The following is a 16,587-nucleotide window of genomic DNA, read 5'->3' as shown; positions in this document are numbered from 1 at the left end:
CGCCTAATAGTGTTGACATTTTGTGACCCCATGCGCCTCTGTCCATGGGATTCTCCAGGCAAGAATACTGGGGTGGGTTGCCGTTCCCTTCTGCAGGGGATCTTCCCCACCCGGGGATCGAACCCTGGTCTCCTGCACTGCAGGCAGACTCTACCAACTGAGCCGTCAGGGAAGCCCTCAGCTATACATACTTAATTTTTAGTGTCTGAACCAGCAAATGTGCTGCTCTGACAAGTGGAAAGAGCTTGTGTCCCACAAGAGAGCGGCTGATGGAAGAGGAAAGCAGGCTGGGGACCCTGGGGGAAGGTAATTCGTACAGCAGACCAATCATTTGAATAATTAATACGTGACTTCCTTAACTCTACACAGCCATTTGAGTTCACACAGATGAATGGCCATTACATAATTAGACTCTAGGTGAGGAAGATTAGTATAAATTTCCCTCGGGACGGGTACTCACAGTTACCAAATGCTTACTGAACACTGGTTATCTGAGAGTCCAGAGGGTGGGATCATTTCACCAGCTGGAACACATGTTTGACTCTGAGGCTGCTCCTCATACATGCTGGATTTAGTATGCTTCACACGTTAGGGGCTTTTATGGTAGTTATACATGTGCCCTTGTGCCTGAGACCTGATGTTACCTCAACAAAGGGCTATGTGGATCATGGAAGTAGCTGGGAACTGGTGTGACGGGGAGTTGGCAAATTGGTGTGGCTGCAAGTTGGGTTCCTAAAGACTCTGAGGCTGCAGAGCTGAGAAAGTCAGATCTGGTGGGTGGCAACTGGGTCTACACCTAACGTTGGTTGGTCCCAGGTAAGAATATAACTATTAGAATAATGTGCCATGTGTATCAGAGAAGGCAATGGCACCCCACTCCAGTACTCTTGCCTGGAAAATCCCATGGATGGAGGAGCCTGGTAGGCTGCAGTCCATGGGGTCGCTGAGGGTCGGAAGCGACTTCACTTTCACTTTCAGTTTTCACTTTCATTCATTGGAGAAAGAAATGGCAACCCACTCCAGTGTTCTTGCCTGGAGAATCCCAGGGACGGGGGAGCCTGGTGGGCTGCTGTCTCTGGGGTTGCGCAGAGTCGGAAACGACTGAAGTGACTTAGCAGCCATGTGTATAAATAATAAGAATTTATAATCAAACCAGCTAAATGGTTAAATAATATATTTATATATTAATATATACTAATCAATATATTCTAGCTCGTTATTTCAATAAAAGCAGCTTCATCACAACAAAACAAACACACTTTCGTGAAAATATTTCTTGGCTGCGTCAGGTATCAGTTGCGGAGCACAGGCTCAGCAGGTGTGGCTTGTAGGCTTAGCGGCGCCGTAGCACACGGGATCTTAGTTCCCCAATCAGAGACCGAATCCGAATTCCCTGCATCGGAAAGCGAATTCTCAACCCCTAGACCACCAGGTAAGTCCCCATGACAACAAAATTGTTAAAAAGATGCATAAAGCTGTGGTTCTTAAGTTGACCTCAGGCCAGCAAAATAACAAAAATAACTGAATGTAATTGTTACTGCAGTGAATATTAATTTCAGTTTCCTTGGTGTTTTTTCCTTCTTGTGGTTAATCCATGTATATAATACACATTACTTATTTTCCATGACTTTTCAAATATATTCCTTCATAATAATGGCTCAGACAGTAAAACGTCTGCCCGCAATGTGGAAGACCTGGGTTCGATCCCCGGGTCGGGAAGATTCCCTGGAGAAGGAAATGGCAAGCAACTCCAGTATTCTTGCATAGAAAATCCCGTGGATGGTGGCAGCTGGTGGGCTACAGTCCATGGGGTCGCAAAGAGTCAGACACGACTGAGCAACTTCATGGATAATAATAAAGGAAAAGAAATATAATACTTTTGATTATATTTTGTAAGACAATCTAAGTATTAGTCAATTGAGTCACTAAATGAAATTTACTTCTAAATATGTTGTGTATGATTTTTCTTTTACTCTACATCACATTAAATTATCTCATTTTGAGATTGCAGATTAGCTGCATTCTATATAATAATCATCTGATGCATTTTTTAAACCTACATTGCATGTTGAGCATTTTTCCCCTGCTTTTTTGTGGTTGTTTTCTCTCTTTTCTCTTTTGTTTTTCACTTTTTAAATTTATTTTTTTTACTTATCTATTTATTTATTCCCTCTACTGGGTCTTCATTGCTGCGTGCAGGCTTTCTCCAGTTGCAGCAAGCAGGGGCTACCCTCTAGTTGCAGTATGCGTGCTTCTTCTTATGATGCTCCCTTGTTCTGGTGACACTGTAAGGTGAACTCCCCAGGTCGTAGGTGCCCAATATTCTACTGGAGAAGAGTGGAGAAATAACACCAGAAAGAATGACGAGAAGGAGTCACAGTGGAAACAATGCCCAGTGGTGGATGTGACTGCTGATGGAAGTAAAATCTGATGCTGTAAATAACAATATTGCATAGGAACCTGGAATGTTAGGTTCCTGAATCAAAGTAAATTGGAAGTGGTCAAACAGGAGATGGCAAGAGTGAACGTCGACATTTTAGGAATCAGTGAACTAAAATGGACTGGAATGGGCGAATTTAACTCAGATGACCACTATATCTACTACTGTGGGCAAGAATCCCTCAGAAGAAATGGAGAAGCCCTCATAGTCAACAAGAGTCCGAAATGCAGTACTTGGGTGCAATCTCAAAAAAGACAGAACGATCTCTGTTCGTTTCCAAGGCAAGCCATTCAATATCATGGTAATCCAAATCTATGTCCGAACCAGTAATGCTGAAGAAGCCGAAGTTGAACAGTTCTATGAAGACCGACAAGACCTTCTAGAACCAACACCAAAAATGATGCCCTTTTCATTATAGGAGACTGCAATACAAAAGTAGGAAGTCAAGAGATACCAGGAGTAACCGGCAAGTTTGGCCTTGGAGTACAAAATGAAGCAGGACAAAGGCTAGCAGAGTTTTGTCAAGAGAATGCACTGGTCATAGCAAACACCCTCTCCCAACAAGACAAGAGAAGACTCTACACGTGGACATCACCACATGGTCAATATTGAAATCAGACTGATTATATTCTTTGCAGCCAAAGATGGAGAGGCTCTATACAGTCAGCAAAAACAAGACCAGGAGCTGACTGTGGCTCAGATCATGAACTCCTTATTGCCAAATTCGAACTTAAATTGAAGAAAGTACGGAAAACCACTAGACCATTCAGGTATGACCTAAATCAAATTCCTTATGATTATACAATGGAAGTGAAAAATAGATTCAAGGGACTAGATCTGATAGAGTGCCTGATGCATTCTATGAACAGAGGTTCCTGACATTGTACAGGAGACAGGGATCAAGACCATCCCCATGGGAAAGAAATGCAAAAAAGGAAAATGGCTGTCTGAGGAGGCCTTACAAATAGCTGAGAAAAGAAGAGAAGTGAAAGGCAAAGGAGAAAAGGAAAGATATACCCAGCATAGAGTTCCAAAGAATAGCAAGGAGAGATAAGAAAGCCTTCCTCAACGATCAATGCAAAGAAATAGAGGAAAACAATAGAATGGGAAAGACTAGAGATCTCTTCAAGAAAATCAGAGATACCAAGGGAACATTTCATGCACAGATGGGCTCGATAAAGGACAGAAATGGTATGGACCTAACAGAAGCAGAAGATATTAAGAAGAGGTGCCAAGAATACACAGAAGAACTGTACAAAAAATATCTTCAAGACCCAGATAATCACGATGGTGTGATCACTCACCTAGAGCCAGACATCCTGAAATGTGACACCAAGTGGGCCTCAGGAAGCATCACTACTAACAAAGCTAGTGGAGGTGATGGATTCCAGTTGAGCTATTTCAAATCCTGAAAGATGATGCTGCGAAAGTGCTGCACTCAATATGCCAGCAAATTTGGAAAACTCAGCAGTGGCCACAGGACTGGAAAAGGTCAGTTTTCATTCCAATCCCAAAGAAAGGCGATGCCAAAGAACGCTCAAACTACCACACAATTGCACTCATCTCACACGCTAGTAAAGTAATGCTCAAAATTCTCCAAGCCAGAGTTCTACAGTACATGAACCGTGAACTTCCAGATGTTCAAGCTGGATTTAGAAAAGGCAGAGGAACCAGAGATCAAAATGCCGACATCCATTGGATCATTGAAAAAGCAAGAGAGTTCCAGAAAACCATCTATTTTTGCTTTATTGACCATGCCAAAGCCTTTGACTGCATGGATCACAACAAACTGAAAAATTCTTTAAGAGATGGGAGTACCAGACCACCTGACCTGCCTCCTGAGAAATCTGTATGCAGGTCAGGAAGCAACAGTTAGAACTGGACATGGAACAACAGACTGGTTCCGAATAGGAAAAGGAGTACGGCAAGGATGTATATTGTCACCCTGCTTATTTAACTTATATGCATAGTAGTACATCATGAGAAAGGCTGAGCTGGAAGAAGCACAAGCTGGAATCAAGATTGCTGGGAGAAATATCAATAACCTCAGATATACAGATGACACCACCCTTATGGCAGAAAGTGAAGAGGAACTAAAAAGCCTCTTGATAAAAGTGAAAGAGGAGAGTGAAAAAGTTGGCGTAAAGCTCAGCATTCAGAAAACGAAGATCATGGCATCTGGTCCCATCACTTCATGGGAAATAGATGGGAAACAGTGGAAACAGTATCAGATTTTATTTCTGGGGGGCTTCAAAATCACTGAAGATGGTGATTGCAACCATGAAACTAAAAGACACTTACTCCTTGGAAGGAAAGTTATGGCCAACCTAGATAGCATATTGAAAAGCAGAGACATTAATTTGCCAACAAAGGTCCATCTAGTCAAGGCTATGGTTTTTCCAGTGGTCATGTATGGATGTGAAAGTTGGACTGTGAACAAAGCTGAGTGCCGAAGAATTGGTGCTTTTGAACTGTGGTGTTGGAGAAGACTCTTGAGAGTCCCTTGGACTGCAAGGAGATCCAACCAGTCCATTCTAAAGGAGATCAGCCCTGGGTGTTCTTTGGAAGGAATGATGCTAAAGCTGAAACTCCAATACTTTGGCCACCTCATGCGAAGAGTTGACTCATTGGAAAAGACTCTGATGCTGGGAGGGATTGGGGGCAGGAGGAGAAGGGGACAACAGAGGATGAGATGGCTGGATGGCATCACCGACTCAATGGACATGAGTTTGGGTGAACTCCGGGAGTTGGTGATGGACAGGGAGGCCTGATGTGCTGCAACTCATGGGGTTGCAAAGAGTCGGACACGACTGAGAGACTGAACTGAACTGAACTGAACTGAACTGAAGGGACCAGATGCCATGATCTTAGATTTCTGAATGTTGACTTTTAAGCCAGCTTTTTCACTCTCCTCTTTCACCCTCATCAAAGGGCTCTTTAATTCTTCTTCGCTTTCTGCCATAAGGGTGGTGTCATCTGTATATCTGAGGTTATTGATATTTCTCCCAGCAATCTTGATTCCAGCTTGTGCTTCTTCCAGCTCAGCCTTTCTCATGATGTACTACTATGCATATAAGTTAAATAAGCAGGGTGACAATATACATCCTTGCCGTACTCCTTTTCCTATTCGGAACCAGTCTGTTGTTCCATGTCCAGTTCTAACTGTTGCTTCCTGACCTGCATACAGATTTCTCAGGAGGCAGGTCAGGTGGTCTGGTACTCCCATCTCTTAAAGAATTTTTCAGTTTGTTGTGATCCATGCAGTCAAAGGCTTTGGCATGGTCAATAAAGCAAAAATAGATGGTTTTCTGGAACTCTCTTGCTTTTTCAATGATCCAATGGATGTCGGCATTTTGATCTCTGGTTCCTCTGCCTTTTCTAAATCCAGCTTGAACATCTGGAAGTTCACGGTTCATGTACTGTAGAACTCTGGCTTGGAGAATTTTGAGCATTACTTTACTAGCGTGTGAGATGAGTGCAATTGTGTGGTAGTTTGAGCGTTCTTTGGCATCGCCTTTCTTTGGGATTGGAATGAAAACTGACCTTTTCCAGTCCTGTGGCCACTGCTGAGTTTTCCAAATTTGCTGGCATATTGAGTGCAGCACTTTCGCAGCATCATCTTTCAGGATTTGAAATAGCTCAACTGGAATCCATCACCTCCACTAGCTTTGTTAGTAGTGATGCTTCCTGAGGCCCACTTGGTGTCACATTTCAGGATGTCTGGCTCTAGGTGAGTGATCACACCATCGTGATTATCTGGGTCTTGAAGATATTTTTTGTACAGTTCTTCTGTGTATTCTTGGCACCTCTTCTTAATATCTTCTGCTTCTGTTAGGTCCATACCATTTCTGTCCTTTATCGAGCCCATCTGTGCATGAAATGTTCCCTTGGTATCTCTGATTTTCTTGAAGAGATCTCTAGTCTTTCCCATTCTATTGTTTTCCTCTATTTCTTTGCATTGATCGTTGAGGAAGGCTTTCTTATCTCTCCTTGCTATTCTTTGGAACTCTATGCTGGGTATATCTTTCCTTTTCTCCTTTGCCTTTCACTTCTCTTCTTTTCTCAGCTATTTGTAAGGCCTCCTCAGACAGCCATTTTCCTTTTTTGCATTTCTTTCCCATGGGGATGGTCTTGATCCCTGTCTCCTGTACAATGTCAGGAACCTCTGTTCATAGAATGCATCAGGCACTCTATCAGATCTAGTCCCTTGAATCTATTTTTCACTTCCATTGTATAATCATAAGGAATTTGATTTAGGTCATACCTGAATGGTCTAGTGGTTTTCCGTACTTTCTTCAATTTAAGTTCGAATTTGGCAATAAGGAGTTCATGATCTGAGCCACAGTCAGCTCCCAGTCCCATCACTTCATAGCAAATAGATGTGGAAACAATGGTAACAGTGACAAACTTTATTTTCCTGGGCTCCAAAATCACTGCAGGTGGTGACTGCAGCCATGAAATTCAAAGACGCTTACTCCTTGGAAGAAAAGCTATGACCAACCTAGACAGTGTATTAAAAGCAGCTACACTACTTTGCCAAAAAAGACCAGTCTAGTCAAAGCTTGGTTTTTCCAGTAGTCATGTATGGATGTGAGAGTTGGACAATAAGGAAAGCTGAGCGCTGAAGAATTGATGCTTTTGAACTGTGGTGCTGGAGAAGGCTCTTGAGAGTCCTTGGATTGCAAGGAGATCCAGCCAGTCCATCCTAAAGGAAATCAGTCCTGAATATTCATTGGGAGGACTGATGCTGACGCTGAAACTCCAATACTTAGCCACTTGATGCAAAGAACTGACTCATTGGAAAAGACTCTGATGCTGGGAAAGATTGAGGGCAGGAGAAGGGGACGACAGAGGATGAGATAGTTGGATGGCATCACCAACTCAATGGACATGAGTTTGAGCTTCCGGAGTTGGTGATGGACAGGGAAGTCTGGCGTGCTTCAGTCCATGGAGTCGCAAAGAGTCGGACACGACAGTGACTGAACTGAACTGAACTGAGACTCTCAGCACAAGCATTTCATTACTGGCGGCACACAGGTTTAGTTGCCCCATGACTGGTAGCACCTTTCTGGACTAGAAATCAAACCCGTGTCCTCTGCATTAGCAGGCAGATTCTTAACCAATGGACCACCAGGGCAGTTTCTCTTTTTTCCTTTTTTTATGCTGAACATTTTTTCATCACATTTTAAAATAATTCTTATTAAAACCTAGAAATTTTCCATTGTTTGATATAAATATTGATTTGCCCATTGCCACAAAAAAGTATAATTATTCTTGATTAAATTTGGACACATTTTATCCTCTAATTTAAAAAATTATCTTCCATATGGTTTGTTACAGAATATTGAATGTCATTCCCTGTGTTATACAATAGGATGTTGCTGCTGTTTATCCATTCTCTACATAATAGTTTGTTAATCCTGAACTCCTAATCTGACCCTCTCCACCTCCTTTTCCCTTGGCAACCAGAAGTCAAGTCTGTTCTCTATGTCTGTGAGTCCGTTTTACAGATCAATTCATTTGGGTCGTCTTTTAGATTTCACATATAAGTGATATCACTTGATATTCATTTTTCTGTTTCTGGCTGACTTCACTTTGTATGATAATCTCTAGATCCAGCCAATGTAGCTACAATAGCATTGCTTCATTCTTTTTTATGAATGAGTAATATTCCATTGTATATGTGTGTGTATATATATATGTATATAGACTGTATCTTCTTTATTCACTCATCTGTTGATGGACATTTAGGCTGTTTCCACATCTTGGCTATTGTAAATAGTGACACTATGAGCATAGGGGTCATTAAAAGTGTCTCTCTTTTAATTATAGTTTTGTCTGGATATATACTCAGGAGTGGAGTTTCTGGGTCATAGGACAACTCTATCTTTAGTTTTTTAAGGAACCTGAATCCTATTCTCCTAGTGGCTGCATCGATTTACATTCCCACCAGCGGTGCAGGAGGGTTCCCCTTTCTTCATATCCTCCCTAACATTTGTTATTTTTAGGCTTTTTATTGATGGTCATTCTGACCGGTGTGAGCTGGTACCTTTTGTGCCACCTGTAAATTTGATTTGCACTTCTCTAGTAATTAGTGACGTTGAGCTTCTTTTCTTGTGCCCATTGGTCATCTGAACACATACTATTTTATAAGGACATCATACATAATCTAAGAATATCATTTGCCTCTGTTGAATACTATTTTTGTTTTGCTGTTTATTCAATCTTTTAAAAATTAATTGTAGTAGTCTCATATATATATTTTTTGCATGCAAGTGATGTTTCATTTTAGTCAAGAACCTAAGTGATTCCAGACACAGACACCTTAATTGGCCAAAACTGACCATGTAAAATTTTGTCATAGCGGTAACAAAATATTGCTTTTGGACTGAGGATATAAAAATACATAACAGCTATTTCTAGGATCTCTTTCTCCATCTAAAATAATTTTGCTGTAAAATTAAATACTAAATTTAATTCTGCCATATTGGTGCAATGGAAAATTGAAATCATTAATTTGAATTGGCTCTTGCTAGAAACATATTTACGCTGTCAGAAGGACATGACAGCTATTTTTCAAGATCACTGTCCAATAAGCACAGTAAAGCTCCAGATGTTTTTGGTTTTCACATTCAATTTCAGCTTTTATAAATGCAATTTTCTTCATTTGCTATTATTGGACAGGCCAGAATTGCATCTGGCTTCCTGAGTTATAACTTTATTATCAACAAATCTTTTTGTTGCTGTTGTTGTTCTCATCGTTTTAATCAATAATGAATCTTTCATTTCCTGGAGACTATGAAGTTGCAGGGATTTCATCTTTCCAAATTTGAGTTGGGAGGTTTCTTTGTTCGTTTTCTTTTGATTGTTAATGAGAACTTTATTGAGCAAAACATTTCTAAAATCCTTTTTCTTTATGTAGGTCATGCTCAGCAGAAGTCCGCTCACTTGCATTGTTTCTAGTTTTTAGAAATTTAAGTAGGATGCTTTTTTAAAAATTGAGGTACAGTTAGTTGATTTACAATGTTCTGTTAATTTCCACTGTACAGCAAAGTGATTGTTATACATGCAATATACACACACACACACATATATATTCTTTTCCGTTATGTTTTATCACAGGATATTGAATCCAGTTCCCTGTGCTGTATAGCAGCATCTTGCTGCTTCTCCATTCTGTACATAATGGTTGGCATCTGCTGGCCTGAAACTCTCCATTCATCCTTCCTCCTGCCCTCTCCCCTTTGGCAACCACAAGTCTGTTCTCTGAGTAAGCAGACTGCTTTCTACTTCCTTCCCCTGCAGCTTTTTTCTTCTCTGAGCTCCACTTTTCTTTTGGCGGCACCGTGTGGCATGGGGGATCTTAGTTCCCCATCCAGGCATCGAAGCCGTGGCCCCTGCCGTGGAAGCGCAGAGTCTTAACCCCTGGACTTGCAGCGAAGTCCCTGAGCTCCACCTTTGCATTTTACATCTCTATGAAGATCTTGTGCTCATTTTCAAAATTATTTAAATAAAACTAAAATGTATATCTAAATTTTTGAAAATTTTCCATTTTATTCAAATGTTAATGAAAACATCATTTTGGCATTTGGTTGCATCTAGTTGCCACTGTACTTGTTCACCTGGTTGCCAATTCCTGTTTCCTGAATGTTGCACCTGAGCCTGCATATGTACAAATTTAAGAGTAATATGAATTATTTAATGATATAAAATATCCTTTAGCGTTCACTTGCAGCAGTTGCAAATATCAGAACCAGGCACCTCTGGGGAAATGATACCTTGTTATGCAGGAATCTATGCATTCAAGCTAGCTGAGAGGAAGGATTTGACAAGTTAATCGATCTGTCTTTTTTCCTTAGTGCTTCCTCCACCTTGCACTTGGAGGCAGGGTCTAGCTCTACGTTAGTGGGAGCACAACTGGCACATCTACACGACACTTGGTCTCAGTCCCTTTGTGTTTCAAGGACAAAGGGTCAGAAGTGTAAGGAAGTAACCTCTTGGGATCTGAACAGTGTGCGTCCTGAGAACAAACGTTTAGGGTTTATGAACCGTGCTGCGGCAGCACTGACTGCCAAACTCCAAATGACGGGCATGCTCACGCTCCGTAATACACCTATCGGTTGAGTTTGTGATTTGTAGGGTCCTCTAAAGTTCATGGCTTGGGTCCCTTTTGCCTAGGTTAAGGGCTATGGTGACCCCTTTGGATGTCGTCTTTGGAAGAGTGAGAATCGATAGAGGGTGGGATCCCTGGCAGACCAGCTACTAGGAGAAAGGAGCCTCACCAGATGAGATTTGGGAGAAAGAGAAGCGGCAGATTACCACGAGGCTGCTGCTGCTGCTGCTGCTGCTGCTAAGTCGCTTCAGTCGTGTCCGACTCTGTGCAACCCCAGAGACGGCAGCCCACCAGGCTCCCCCGTCCCTGGGATTCTCCAGGCAAGAACACTGGAGTGGGTTGCCATTTCCTTCTCCAATGCATGAAAGTGAAAAGTGAAAGTGAAGTCACTCAGTCGTATCTGACTCCCAGCGACCCCATGGACTGCAGCCCACCAGGCTCCTCTGTCCATGGGATTTTCCAGGCAAGAGTACTGGAGTGGGGTGCCATTGCCTTCTCTGTGCCATGAGGCTAAATGAGGCTAAAGCTTCGGGTCTTTCACTTGCACAGACTTTTCCAAGACCCATACCTATTTTTGTGTTCTTTTTCTTAGCAGTGGCCTCCAGCCTATAAAACATAAGGTAGGTTTAACAGGATTCAAGCCAGGCAGGTTCAGGGCAGTTCAGGATTGGTCCTCCTTCTGGCAGTGACCTGGAGTACTCAGCAGAGATACTGTTGATGCCTGGAGTACTCAGAGGCATTTGAGCTGAAGCGGAGCCCTGGGCCAACCCAGTCCAGTTTCACAGTAACATCAGAAACCCCAGTAGTGAGAGTCATCCGAATCCAAAGAACGGAGCTGATCAAGAGAAATATAATGCAAATAACAGGTGCAACTTTGAGTTTTCTAGTTGTTACATTTAAACAAGTAAAAAAAGAATCAGATGAAAGTAATTCTAATAACATATTTTATTTAATCCACTGTATCTAAAACATAATCACGTACAGATGTGAGAACTGGACCATAATGAAGGCTGAACATCAAAGAACTGATGTTTTTGAATTGTGGTGCTGGAGAAGACTCTTGAGAGTCCCGTGAACTGCAAGGAGATCAAACCAGCCAATCCTGAAGGAAATCAACCCTGAATATTCATTGGAAGGACTGATGCTGAAGCTGAAGCTCCACCTGATGGGAGGAGTCGACTCATTGGTAAAGACCCTGATGCTGGGAAAGATTGAAGGCAAAAGGAGAAGGAGGCTACAGAGGATGAGATGGTAAGACAGCATCACCAACTCAACAGACATGAATTTGAGCAAACTCCAGGAGACAGTGGACGACAGAGGAGCCTGGTGAGCTATAGTTCATGGGGTCACAAAGAGTTGGACATGACTTAGTGACTGAACAACAAGAAAAATGCAAAACATTAATGAAGTCCCTAAAATCTGGTGTGTATTTTATACTTGCCACACATCTTAACTCAGACCACCCACATTTCAACTGCTCAATAGCTACGTGTGGCTATGGCTACCATATTGGGCAGCATGGCTCTAGATAAGCCCACTGTCTCTACCTTCTCGTCAATGCTAGCTGGGGCACTGAATTAGTTTCCTATTGCTGCAGTAAGAAGTCATCCCAAACTGAGTGGCATAAGACAACACAAATTTATTCTCTTACAGTTCTGGAAATCAGAAGTTTAAAATGGATCTTATGGAGAAAGTGATGGCACCCCACTCCAGTACTCTTGCCTGGAAAATCCCATAGACAGAGAAGCCTGGTGGGCTGCAGTCCATGGGGTCGCAAAGAGTCAGACACGACTGAGCGACTTCCCTTTCATTTTTCACTTTCATGCATTGGAGAAGAAAATGGCAACGCACTCCAATGTTCTTGCCTGGAGAATCCCAGGGACGGGGGAGCCTCATGGGCTGCCGTCTATTGGGTCACACAGAGTCGGACATGACTGAAGTGACTTAGCAGCAGCAGCAGTCTAAGATATTGGTCAGGTTGCCTTCTTTCTGGAGACACTGTTCCCTTGCCTTTTCCAGCTTCTAGAGGCTGTCCACATTCCTTGGCTCCTAGCCCCACATCACTTCAACCTCTGCTTCCATAGTCATAGCTCCTCCTCTAGCTCTAACCCTCTTATAGCTCTGCACCCCTCTTATACAATCCGTGTGATCATGTTGGGTCCACACAGATAATCCAAGATAATCTCCTGATCTCAAGATCCTGCACTTAATGATATCTGCCAAGTCCCCTTTACCATGCAAGATAGCATATTACATGTTTGGGGATTAAGATGTGGACATCCTTGGGAGGTGCTTAGGAGAGGCCAAGGCTTCAGGGAAAAGATGCTAGGGCCTCTAGCCAAAGCAGGGTCAGGGAAAAAAAAAAAAAGAATGGCTCTATTTTGTCCAGAGAAAGAACAAGAATGAGCTGAAAGTCTATGGGAGGAAAACTAAGGGAAGCTGAAGGTCTTGAACCTGTGCAGGAACCTGGCTCAGGATCACCCCAACCAGCAGGCTCCCAACTTTTTCGGTTATTTGGGAAACTTGTCACAGTTATTTGTCCTAGAACAGAACCTCTTCTCCATGGATCATATCCATTCCACACCCCCACCCCACCCCCTCCATCACTATCAGCTACACACACACACAGACACACACACACTCAGCACGAAAATCAGAGGCGGACTGCTCCTAAAGTGCTTGGTAGTAGAATGGATCATTTGAAAATGAACAAATTAATTGAAAAAATAAATATGTACTTTATTTCTTCATAAAGTGAAGTGAAGTCACTCAGTCGTGTCTGACTCTTTGCGACCCCCTGGACTGTAGCTGGAATTTTTCAGGCAAGAATACTGGAGCGGGTTGCCATTTCCTTCTCCAGGGGATCTTCCTGATCTAGGGATCGAACCCAGGCCTCCCGCATTGCAGGCAGACTCTTAACCGTCTGAGCCACCAGGGAAGCCCATTTCTTCATCGGAATACTATTAAAATGGAACAGTGGGCTCCTAACCAAGGACTCAGCACTAAATAAGTCAGGGATATGGTCAAAAATACTTCCTGGAAGAAAAGATTATAAAAATCTGTAATCACCTAGAACAATAAAACTGTGCTGCTCCAACTTCTATAAAACAGACTTAAATATAGCTACAATGATTACACAAGAGCCCAGCGAGCTGTAAGTGCATAAAAGTGCCTTTGGATCATATGTTTGAACTAGAACCCATTCTGACAGCTATAAAGTGGTCAATGAGAATCTTGCTCAACCCGTTGGAGTTTAGATGGCTCCTTAGAGGTGATTTAATGATCTAAGCTCTCTTGCTGCTAAGTCGCTTCAGGCGTGTCCGACTCTGTGCGACCCTATAGACGGCAGCCCACCAGGCTTCCCCGTCCCTGAGGTTCTCCAGGCAAGAACACTGGAGTGGGTTGCCATTTCCTTCTCCAATGCATGAAAGTGAAAAGTGAAAGTGAAGTCACTCAGTCGTGTCTGACTCCCAGTGACCCCAGGGACTGCAGCCTTCCAGGCTCCTCCATCCATGGAATTTTCCAGGCAGGAGTACTGGAGTGGGGTGCCATTGCCTTCTCCAAGATGGCTCCTTAGAGGTGATTTAACGTTCTAAGCTCTCTTAGGGATTCCTTTATTTTCTCTTGATATGCTTCACTGGGGCCAACAGAGGTGTTTAAAGCTCTTTCCATGAGTCATTGTATCAGTATTCAATGCATTATTGGGAATGGCAGCCACCCCAGCCAATCTGGTCCAGAGCTTTGAAGAAACAAGCGCCCTGGAAGGGGCAGGGCCTGGCCCTGACGCACCCACCCAGGATACGCTCTGGGAAGGCAGCCCACAGGTGGTGGGTGCGGGGAGGCTCTCGGGTTTGGCAGGTAGAACACGGAATCTGGGGAACAGGGCAATCAATAATAAGCAGGTTCTGCGTAAAATAGGAGGCATCAGGGCCATCTGCTACAAGAGGCAGATAGAGGTAGCAACAGAGGGAGCAATAAATTAACACCCCTGGCGTTCTTGGATGTCACAGTTACCTCTTAAAATACATTTGAGTGACCTCAAAGATCCATGACATGCAGCCATTTGTCATTTCGCCAGGACAAGCATCTTAAACACCTTGAGCACGTGGAAACTAATTGAATGAAAACCAGCCTTCCATCTCACCATGAAACTGTGGTTCTTTGCTTAGAGTGGAGCATATGGAAACTTTCTTTAGGTAACTGAAAAATAACAATAACCACGATGGTTTTTCCTTTGGAAGAGAAAGTTAGCTGCTGATGCTGTTATTAAACTGAAGAGAAATTTAGATGGAAGAATGAAACGTAATTGTCAAAGTCAGCTGCGCTGGGCTGGAAACGATGAATAGGTCCACTTGTATTCTATAAAAAGATTTTGAAGAAGTTCTTTGAGTATGGCACAAAAACTGGTCATCACGGGAGAATTAAATTTTAGGGAATGTTGAAAGGAAGGTGAGTATGTGATAAGAGACCATGCACAACAAACAGGTGACCCTTTGATTCTGGAGAACAAGAGTCACTTGTACAATGCAGGGGTTCAGAATGGCTTGGAAGAATATTGCTCAAGCATGTCATGGGCTTGCTGCAATCGAAAACCAAACTTGCAGGAGCTGGTTTGGGGAAAGTATGTTTGCAGATATCAGCCATTGTTCCCAGCTGGAGTTCAAGGGCAGGTTTTGGGTGGAGCCCAAAGCAGGGCAGGGACTTAGTCCTGGAAGGACCAGGACTAAGTAGATAATCAAAAGAGCCTTGTTGGCCCCAGGGGTAAGGCAGAAATCAGCCAACAGGACCTAGGACAGAGCAAGAAGTCAAAGCTGATCTCAGAGCAAACTTAACTTTGTGTTGTATCCCCAAGCGTTAGACTAAATATCCTTAATCTTCTTTTTCTAAAGTTAGAACTCGGGGACTTCCCTGGTGGTATACAGTCGCTAAGACTCCGAGCTCCCAACGCAGGGAGCCTGGGTTCAATCCCTGGTCAGGGAACTAGATCCCACATGCCACAACTAAGTGTTCACATTCCGCAACTAAAGATTCCACATGCAGCAATTAAAAGGAAAAAAAAAGTGATCTTACATACCCAAACTAAAAGCGTTTGCATGCTGCAACTAAAACAAGATCGAAGACCCCGTGTGTCACAGTGAAGACCTGGCATAACCAAATAACTAAATATTTTAAATAATAATATAAAGTTAGAATTGGTCCTAGAAATTGTGACAAGGCTGAGCCTACAGATTTGGGAGAAGGATCAAGGGCTATTAGGTGTGAGAGGAGAGAGCTGCAGAGCTGGGAACCTGGAAAGGGGTGAGAAAAATTGCCCACTGAGAAGTAACTGGAGGGTCAGACTGTTGGAGAGCCAACTAACAGCTAAATCAGGTGTTATAGCATCTGGCTGTCCTCACTGGAGAAACTTTATAGGAAGTTCTTTATCTCTCTGGATAAAGGATAGAATTTGTACTGTGTCTATTTGACTAAGCTGGGGTGTGCAGTTCCCAAGATCCCTTTCTCTGTATGATTCCAGGTAGGAGCTGGCCAAAACAGGAAATTGCACGAGATTTGGAAGATGGAGGAGAAGCAGCAGCCATCCCCCTCCTTCATTTATCTCTACTGTACCCCATCTGCTGCTGCTGCTGCTAAGTCACTTCAGTCATGTCCCACTCTGTGCGACCCCGTACCCCATCTAGTAAGTTAAATTGGCAATTTTGAACATAAGAAAAGTTCTTTCTAGCTGAGGTATCCAAAGAGATATCTAGTGGTTGGAAGACACAAATAAATTGCCTAGGCCTCTTATAGAATCTGATATTAAATGAATATGCTTTAAGACCTTGTGAATTACATTAGAAACTTTAAAAACAATCACCAGGATACCACTGAGCATCTTTAACTTTTTTTAAAAAAACTTATTTGGCTGTTCTGGGTCTTAGTTGCTGCATGCAGGATCTAGTTTCCTGACCAGGGATTGAACCCTAGGCCCCCTGCATCGGGAGCGTGGAGTCTTAGCTCCTGGACCACCAGAGAAGTCCTCACATTGGGCATCCTT

The 16,587-nt window shown here is 42.9% G+C and overlaps 1 long non-coding RNA gene across 1 annotated transcript; it reads left to right on the top strand.

Moving 5' to 3' along the window:
- The first annotated feature begins 1,369 nt into the window (after nt 1-1,369).
- On the top strand, nt 1,370-16,384 carry LOC129651436 (uncharacterized). The gene is made up of 3 exons (XR_008714139.1): nt 1,370-1,432; nt 11,538-11,804; nt 16,069-16,384. It is a non-coding gene; the product is annotated as an uncharacterized LOC129651436 (long non-coding RNA).
- The last annotated feature ends 203 nt before the right edge of the window (nt 16,385-16,587 follow it).

The sequence above is a fragment of the Bubalus kerabau genome, chromosome 4 (genome assembly GCF_029407905.1).
Source record: "Bubalus kerabau isolate K-KA32 ecotype Philippines breed swamp buffalo chromosome 4, PCC_UOA_SB_1v2, whole genome shotgun sequence".
NCBI classification, from domain to species: Eukaryota; Metazoa; Chordata; class Mammalia; order Artiodactyla; family Bovidae; genus Bubalus; species Bubalus kerabau.
This window is presented reverse-complemented; position numbering and strand designations above follow the sequence as displayed.